Source organism: Penaeus chinensis, chromosome 34 (assembly GCF_019202785.1).
Source record: "Penaeus chinensis breed Huanghai No. 1 chromosome 34, ASM1920278v2, whole genome shotgun sequence".
NCBI classification, from domain to species: domain Eukaryota; kingdom Metazoa; phylum Arthropoda; class Malacostraca; order Decapoda; family Penaeidae; genus Penaeus; species Penaeus chinensis.
Window position 1 is genome coordinate 5,139,538 of NC_061852.1, and position 7,500 is coordinate 5,147,037.

Consider the following 7,500-nt stretch of genomic DNA (forward strand, 5'->3'; position numbering starts at 1 on the left):
CACAATATTGATATTAATTTCAACCGTGATAATAAAAATAAATTTTTAAAATTTTAACAAATTTTAATAATTTTTAATAACATTTGTAATGTTGAAAATACAAAATAATGATAATGTGTAATATAATAATGATAATATATTAAGAATGTCATCATGTCAAAAATTTAAAAATTAATATAATAAGGGTTTTTTTTTATTTTTTTAGTATAATTAAATTTTGATTTTTTTAATGATAATGATATTTATATTTAATTTTTGTTATTAATGTTTTAAATTGAATAATAATACAAATAATGATTTATAACAATAATGATAATGATGTAATACTAAATGATAATGAGATAATATTAAATGAAATAATATTAAGAATGATCATCATGTATAATAAAATATGATAATGTAGTAATAGTAATACTGATATAATGATATGATGTAAATAATATGATATAATGATAATGATCAATAACAATATGATAATATAATATATGAAAATACAACAATGATATAATGAATTGATACTATATTTTTGATATATGATAAACAATAACAATGATAATGATAATAATGATTATAATAATAATAACAATAATAATAATAATGATAATAATAGTAATAACATTGATAATAATGATAATAGTGATAATGATAATAATGATAATCATCATCATCATCATCATAATAACAATGCTACTAATGATAGGATTGATAATAATATTGATAATAATGATAATGATAATTATTATAATAATAACAACAACAATAATTTTTAATGATAATAATGACAAGGATGATTATAATGATGATGAAGATAATAATGATAATAAAATAATAACAATGATAATGAAGTAGTAAATGAATAATATAATTAGAATAATAATGAAAATAAATATAATGATAATACGGATAATGATAATAATAACAACAACATCATCCAAAAGAAAAATGATAAGAATAATGATAATAATGATAATGATAATAATAATAATAATAATAATGATGATAATAATAGTAATAATAGTGATAATGAAGATGATGATAATATTAATAATAATAGTAATAACAATAATAACACTAATAATAATAACAATAATAATGATAATGATAATAATAATATCATTGATAACAATATAATAATGATAATAATAACAACAACAACAATTAAAATGCAAATAATAGTATGATAATAACAATAATGACAATGATAATTATAATGATAATAATAATAATGATAATAAATAAATAAATAGTAACAATCGCAACAACAACAACAACAATAATATTAATAATAATATAATGATAATACAATAATAATAAATATGATGATAATAATGATAATAATAATAATAATAATAATGATAATAATAAGGATAATAATAATGATAATAATAATAATAATAACAGTAATAATGATAATAATAATGATAATAATAATAACAATAATAATAATAGTTATAATAATAATATTGATGGTAATGGTAATAATGATAAGATCATAATAATCATAATAATAACACAGATGACAGGAAGGATAATAATAATTAAAATGATGATAATGATAATAACAATAATAATGGTATCAATAATAATATGATAATAATAATATAATGAAATAATAATAAAAATCATAATGATAAAGCTAAGAATAATAATAACAATATTAATTAAATGAAAAACAGTGACAGCGATAATTGATAAAATGTCAAAGATCTTGACACACGGAAGCGAAGACACCCCTCACCCCCCCCCCCCCCCCCCCCCGCCACCGCCCCCCCCGCCCCGCTGTCCAAGTACCCTAAGTCTGCTTACGCTGGGTATTAGTCTAGGAATTTACGCAATAATCGCCTTTCTGGACTATGGGAAATAAGGCGCTATCCCCCTGTGATGTACTGTACAACAGCTTAGCTTCCCATACTTAGTCGTTCTGGTACGAGTAAGGAAGAGGAGGAGGAAGGAGGAAGGAGGAGGAAGAGGAAGAGGAAGAGGAGGGGGAAGGAAACAAAAATGGATGGAGGAGGAGGATTGAAAGGAGGAAGGAGAGGGTTGAGATGGAAGAGGAGGAGGAGGAAGGAGGAGGAGGAGGAAGAGGAAGAGGAGGGGGAAGAAAAAAATGGACGGAGGAGGAGGATTAAAAGGAGGAAGGGGAGGGTTGAGATGGAAGAGGGAGGAGGAGGAGGAGGAAGGAGAAAAAGAAAGAGGATAGAAAGGGAAGACGAAGAAAAAGGGGGAAAAAGAAAGAGGATGAAGGAGGAGGAGGAAGAGGAGATGGACGAGGAGGGGGGGAGGATATGGGGGAGGAAGACGGGAAGGATTAAAAGGAGGAGAGAGATGGAGGAAATGGAGGAGGGATAAGGAGGAGGAGGAAGGAGGAGGTAGGGGAAGAAGAGGAAGAAAGAGGAGGAGAATCAGGAGGAGGAGGAGGAGAAGGCGGAGGAGGCGGGAGCGTAAGAAAAAACAACATGAGGAAGAAGTAGAAGGGAGAGGAAGAAGAAAGAAGAAGAAGAAAGAGGAGAAACCAGAAGAGGAGGAAGAAGAGGGGAGTGGAAGAAGACGAAGGAGGAGGACGAAGAAAAAAAATAATATGAGGAGGAGTGAAAGAAAGAAAAAGAGAAAGAAGAGATTAAATAATAATACAAGAGAAAAAGGAAGAAAAGAAAAAGAAGACAGATAATAGAAGAGGAAGGAGGGCTGAAAAAATGAAAACAAAAATAAAAATCACCACTCAACATTCCTTTTCATTCAGTATAAGCCTAATCATCACGATTATTCACAATTATTGAGGAAAATAAGCAGTAAAAGAAAACGTGATGGAGCCTGAACAAACGTAAATGAAAAGGTTCTTTAAACATACTCAAAAAGACAACAGGTATTTTCAGGATTAAGTAAATCAATGAATAATAACTTTATTCAGAAAAAAATAAAGGTCAGAAGAAAGATGTATATAAATAGTTAAATGAATCAAGGATTCTAATTGTATTCAAAGAAACAGAAATGTAGAATAAAAAAAAAAAAAAAAAAAAAAAACACATACGAAATCCTAAACAAGAATATCACTAATAAAAAAAAAAAAAAAAAAAAAAAAAAATCAAATTTGCAATTGTGAAGAATCTAATTATGCATGATTTGAGATTAGTTCAGACAATGCATGAAACCCACAATCTCTCAGTGCATGACGACCAGCGACGCCCCTCGAGTCATGTGGGCAGTGCATGGCATGTGAAGAAGAAGACGGCAAATCCATCCTTTGCTAGTTGTGGGAAGAGAGGAGGAGGAGGGGGAAGAGGAGGAAGAGGAGGAGGAGGATAAAGAAGAGGAGCAGGAGGAGGAAGAGGAGGAGGATAAAGAAGAGGAGGAGGAGGAAGAGGAGGAAGAGGAGGGGGAGGAGGAAGTTGAGGAGGAGGAGGAGGAGGAGGTGGTGGAGGAGGAGGAGGAGGATAAAGAAGAGGAGGAGGAGGAGGAGGAGGAAGAGGAGGAGGAGGATAAAGAAGAGGAGAAGGAGGAGGAGAAAGAAGAGGAGGAGGAGGAGGAAGAGGAGGAGGAGGATAAAGAAGAGGAGAAGGAGGAGAATAAAGAAGAGGAGGAGGAGGAAGAGGAGGAAGAGGAGGGGGAGGAGGAAGTGGAGGAGGAGGAGGAGGAGGAGGAGGAGGAGGAGGAGGAGGAGGTGGTGGAGGAGGAGGATAAATAAGAGGAGGAGGAGGAGAAGGAGGAGGATAAGGGATAAGGAGGGGGAGGAGGAAGAAGAAGAGGAGGAGGAGGTGTTGGAGGAGGAGGATAAAGAAGAAGACGAAGAGGAGGAGGAGGAAGATAAGGGATAAGGAGGGGGGAGGAGGAGGAGGAGGAGGAGGAGGTGAAGGAGGAGGAGGAGGAGGAGGAGGTGTTGGAGGAGGAGGATAAAGAAGAAGAAGAGGAGGAGGAGGAGGAGGAGGAGGAGGTGGTGGAGGAGGAGGATAAATAAGAGGAGGAGGAGGAGAAGGAGGAGGATAAGGGATAAGGAGGGGGGAGGAGGAGAGGAAGGAGGAAGTGGAGGAGGAGGTGGGGGATGAGGAGGTGGTAGAGGAGGAGGATAAAGAAGAAGAAGAGGAGGAGGAGGAGGATATGGGATAAGGAGGGGGAGGAGGAAGAAGAAGAGGAGGAGGAGGTGTTGGAGGAGGAGGATAAAGAAGAAGACGAAGAGGAGGAGGAGGAAGATAAGGGATAAGGAGGAGGAGGAGGAGGAGGAGGAGGGGAAGGAGGAGGAGGAGGAGGAGGAGGTGTTGGAGGAGGAGGATAAAGAAGAAGAAGAGGAGGAGGAGGAGGAGGAGGAGGAGGTGAAGGAGGAGGAGGAGGAGGAGGAGGTGTTGGAGGAGGAGGATAAAGAAGAAGAAGAGGAGGAGGAGGAGGAGGATAAGGGATAAGGAGGAGGAGGAGGAGGAGCAGGAGGGGGAGGAGGAAGTGGAGGGGGAGAAGGAAGTGGAGGAGGAAGAGGCAGAGGAGGAGGAGGAGGTGGCGGAGGAGGAGGAGGAGGTGGTGGAGGAGGAGGAGGAGGAGGTGGTGGAGGAAGAGGAGGAGGTGGTGGAGGATAGGAGGAGGAGGTGAAGGAGAGGAAGTGGGGGTGGAGGAGAGGAGGTGGAGGAAAGAAGGAAGCAGAGGAAGAAAAGAGGGAGAAAGAATAGAAAGAATTAGAAGGAGGAGAGGGAGGAAGAGGAGAACTAAGAGGAGGGATCAAAGAAGGAGATGAAAGGAGGAGGAGGAGGAGGTGGGAGAAGAGGAGGAGGAGGAGGGGGAGGAGGAGGGGGAGGCGGAGGAGAAGGAGGAGGAGGAGGAGGAGGAGGAGGAGGAGGGGGAGGAGGGGGAGGGGGAGGAGGAGGAAGAGGAGGAGGAGGAGAAGGAGGAAAAGGGAAAGACGGAGGAGAAGGAAATAAAGGAGGAAGAGGAGAAGGAAAAAGAGGAGGATGAGGAGAAGGTAAAAGAAGAGGAGGAGGAGGAGGATTTGGAGAATTAGGGAGAAGAAGAGGAGGAGGAAGAGGTGGAGGAGGAGGATAACGAAGAGGAAGGACAGTGGGAGGAGGAGGAAGAGGTGGAGGAGGAGGATAACGAAGAGGAAGGACAGTAGGAGGAGGAGGAAGAGGAGGAAGAGTAGGAGGAGGATGAAAACGGCGGATGAGAGTATTAAGGAAATGCCAGAAGAATATCATGTTCTGAAAATGATATAAACCTATACCTATCTAACTGTGTTTCAGGTTACGACTGTGTTTCATGTTAATTCCAGAAAGGGTTTAAATTCCTTTCACTTTCTGGCCGAAATAAACACAATACTGCAATAAAGTTAGATTGTGCACCTACCAACTAAAAACAAACACACTTAAGAATTAGTAGAAAAGGATTTTTTCTTCTTTTGTTTTAGCATACATTTATTTATATATTTTTCAGTGTAGAAGTAACACGACTATTTTCATATACATGCGTCTATCCTGTCTACCCTCATGCCTACCTATTTTCCTATCTGTCTGCCTACCTGCTTACCTATATATCTATCTGTTTATCTATCTACCTACCTATCTATCTGTCTATCTATTCATCCACCCATCTATCTCTCTATCTTTCTACCTACCTATCCATATATGCATCTGTTTGCCTACGTATTCATCTCTGCTTATCTGCCTACCTATGTTCATACATCAACACACACTGTATCAAGAACGGCTTACAAGGATTATATTATGAAAGTTACTGATTCAGCCTCGTCGTCTTCGAAAACAGGAATAAGAAAAAAAAAAAAAAAAATACCCGAGAAAAAATCATCCATTTCTTAAAAAAAAAAAAAAAAAAAAAAAAATATTTGAAAGTTACTGATTCAGCCTCGTCGTCTTCGAAAACAGGAATTAAAAAAAAAAAAAAAAAACGAAAAAAAATAATCCATTTCTTTAAAAAAAAGAAAAAAAAAAGAAAAAAAGAAAAGAAAAATCAAACCTTGATTAAGCGTCATTAAGAAAACGAAACATGATCACTATATTGCTTCGCTAATGTAATAATTACCCTGAAAGGAGGCAGTCCTGACGATGCCATAATTAACGGTTAAGTTGGCAGCCAAGTGATCAGTAATTGCTTGGATTAGCTAATCTTTTAACATTTTACGCTTCCCTTGAGGTGATTCGGTGATTGTCGTGAAAATCCTAATCTTGAGATGATTAGGAATGGCCTTAGTATGTAAATTGCCTTTATACATTGCAGAGATTATTTTTTTTTCTACCATTGTTATTAATCAACCATAAAAAAATGCAATGAAAAAAACAACAACATTAAACATGTATAGATTGACCGGGTCAGATAAAGGGGCGGAGCTAATGACGTCATCACGTTTAGCCAATGAGAGTGAGCTGTGATATAGAGCTAGATACATAATCATCTATACACTTTACGCGATATTGTTATAATTACCAGAAGGAAAAAAAAAAATCCACTTTTATTTATGGTAACGAAGAATTCCCTACCACCAACAGCGATCAGAATACTTCCGGCAAATAAGTCAATTTCAGTTTTGGTTCAAACAGGACAAATGGATGTGGAGCTACCTGGTTATATGCTCCCTGTTACTGACGATAATGTTTTTGTTTTTGAAAATAAGCTTATGAGTTCACAAGGACGGTTGTTGCAAAAAAAAAAAAATGGCGTAGTCGGTTAGGAATGATTACTTTTAGGTTAGTTTTAATAATGATGATATAGAACTTATATAATATAATACTGTAGATGTATTTTTTTAGGGAAAACTTAAAAAAAATGTTACTGACGATTTTTGTTGTTACCGTAAATGGTCTATTTTTATTTTTGTTGTTTGATTTATTATTTTTTATAATTATTTACTGCGATGACCGACCGATGATCGAAAGGATGATGATGATGAGGAGGAGGAGGGGAGGAAAAGGAGGGGAGGAGGAAGAATTGAAGAGGAAAAGGGAGGGAGGGAGGAGGAAGAGGAGGGAGGTTTCTTTCTCTCTCCCCAAATGTTTCTTCCTCTCTCTGTCTCCCTCACTCTCCGTATTTTCTATCACCTCTTTCTCTCTCTCTCCCCACTCTCTCTCTCTCTCTCTCTCTCTCTCTCTCTCCATCCCTCCCTCCCTCCCTCCCTCCCCCCCCCCCCCCTCCCCCCCCTCCCTCTCTCTCTCATCGTCCTCAATCTCACTCTTTCTCCCCCCTCTCTCTCTCTCCTTTACGCTCCTCACCCCCACATCAACTGCTTCTTCAAAGGTTACATCACGCCCCCGCCCCCTCTTCTTACCCCCACCCCCCTCCCCCCTCCTCCTCCCCCCTGTGGCCAGCAAGAGGAGGAGCCAAGGTCTACCATAAGCCTACAGGCCTACTTTTAAGATGCCGAGTGCAGGGGAAGGAGGGAGGGAGGGAGGGGGGAGGGTGGAATTCCTTGCAGAAGAGATAGCTTTGTTGAGTTAGAATAACTTTGCATATAACATCTGACTTGCCACATTGCATGTTCCTTCTGTGCGCTATGTCTTAGAAAATTAATTGTCT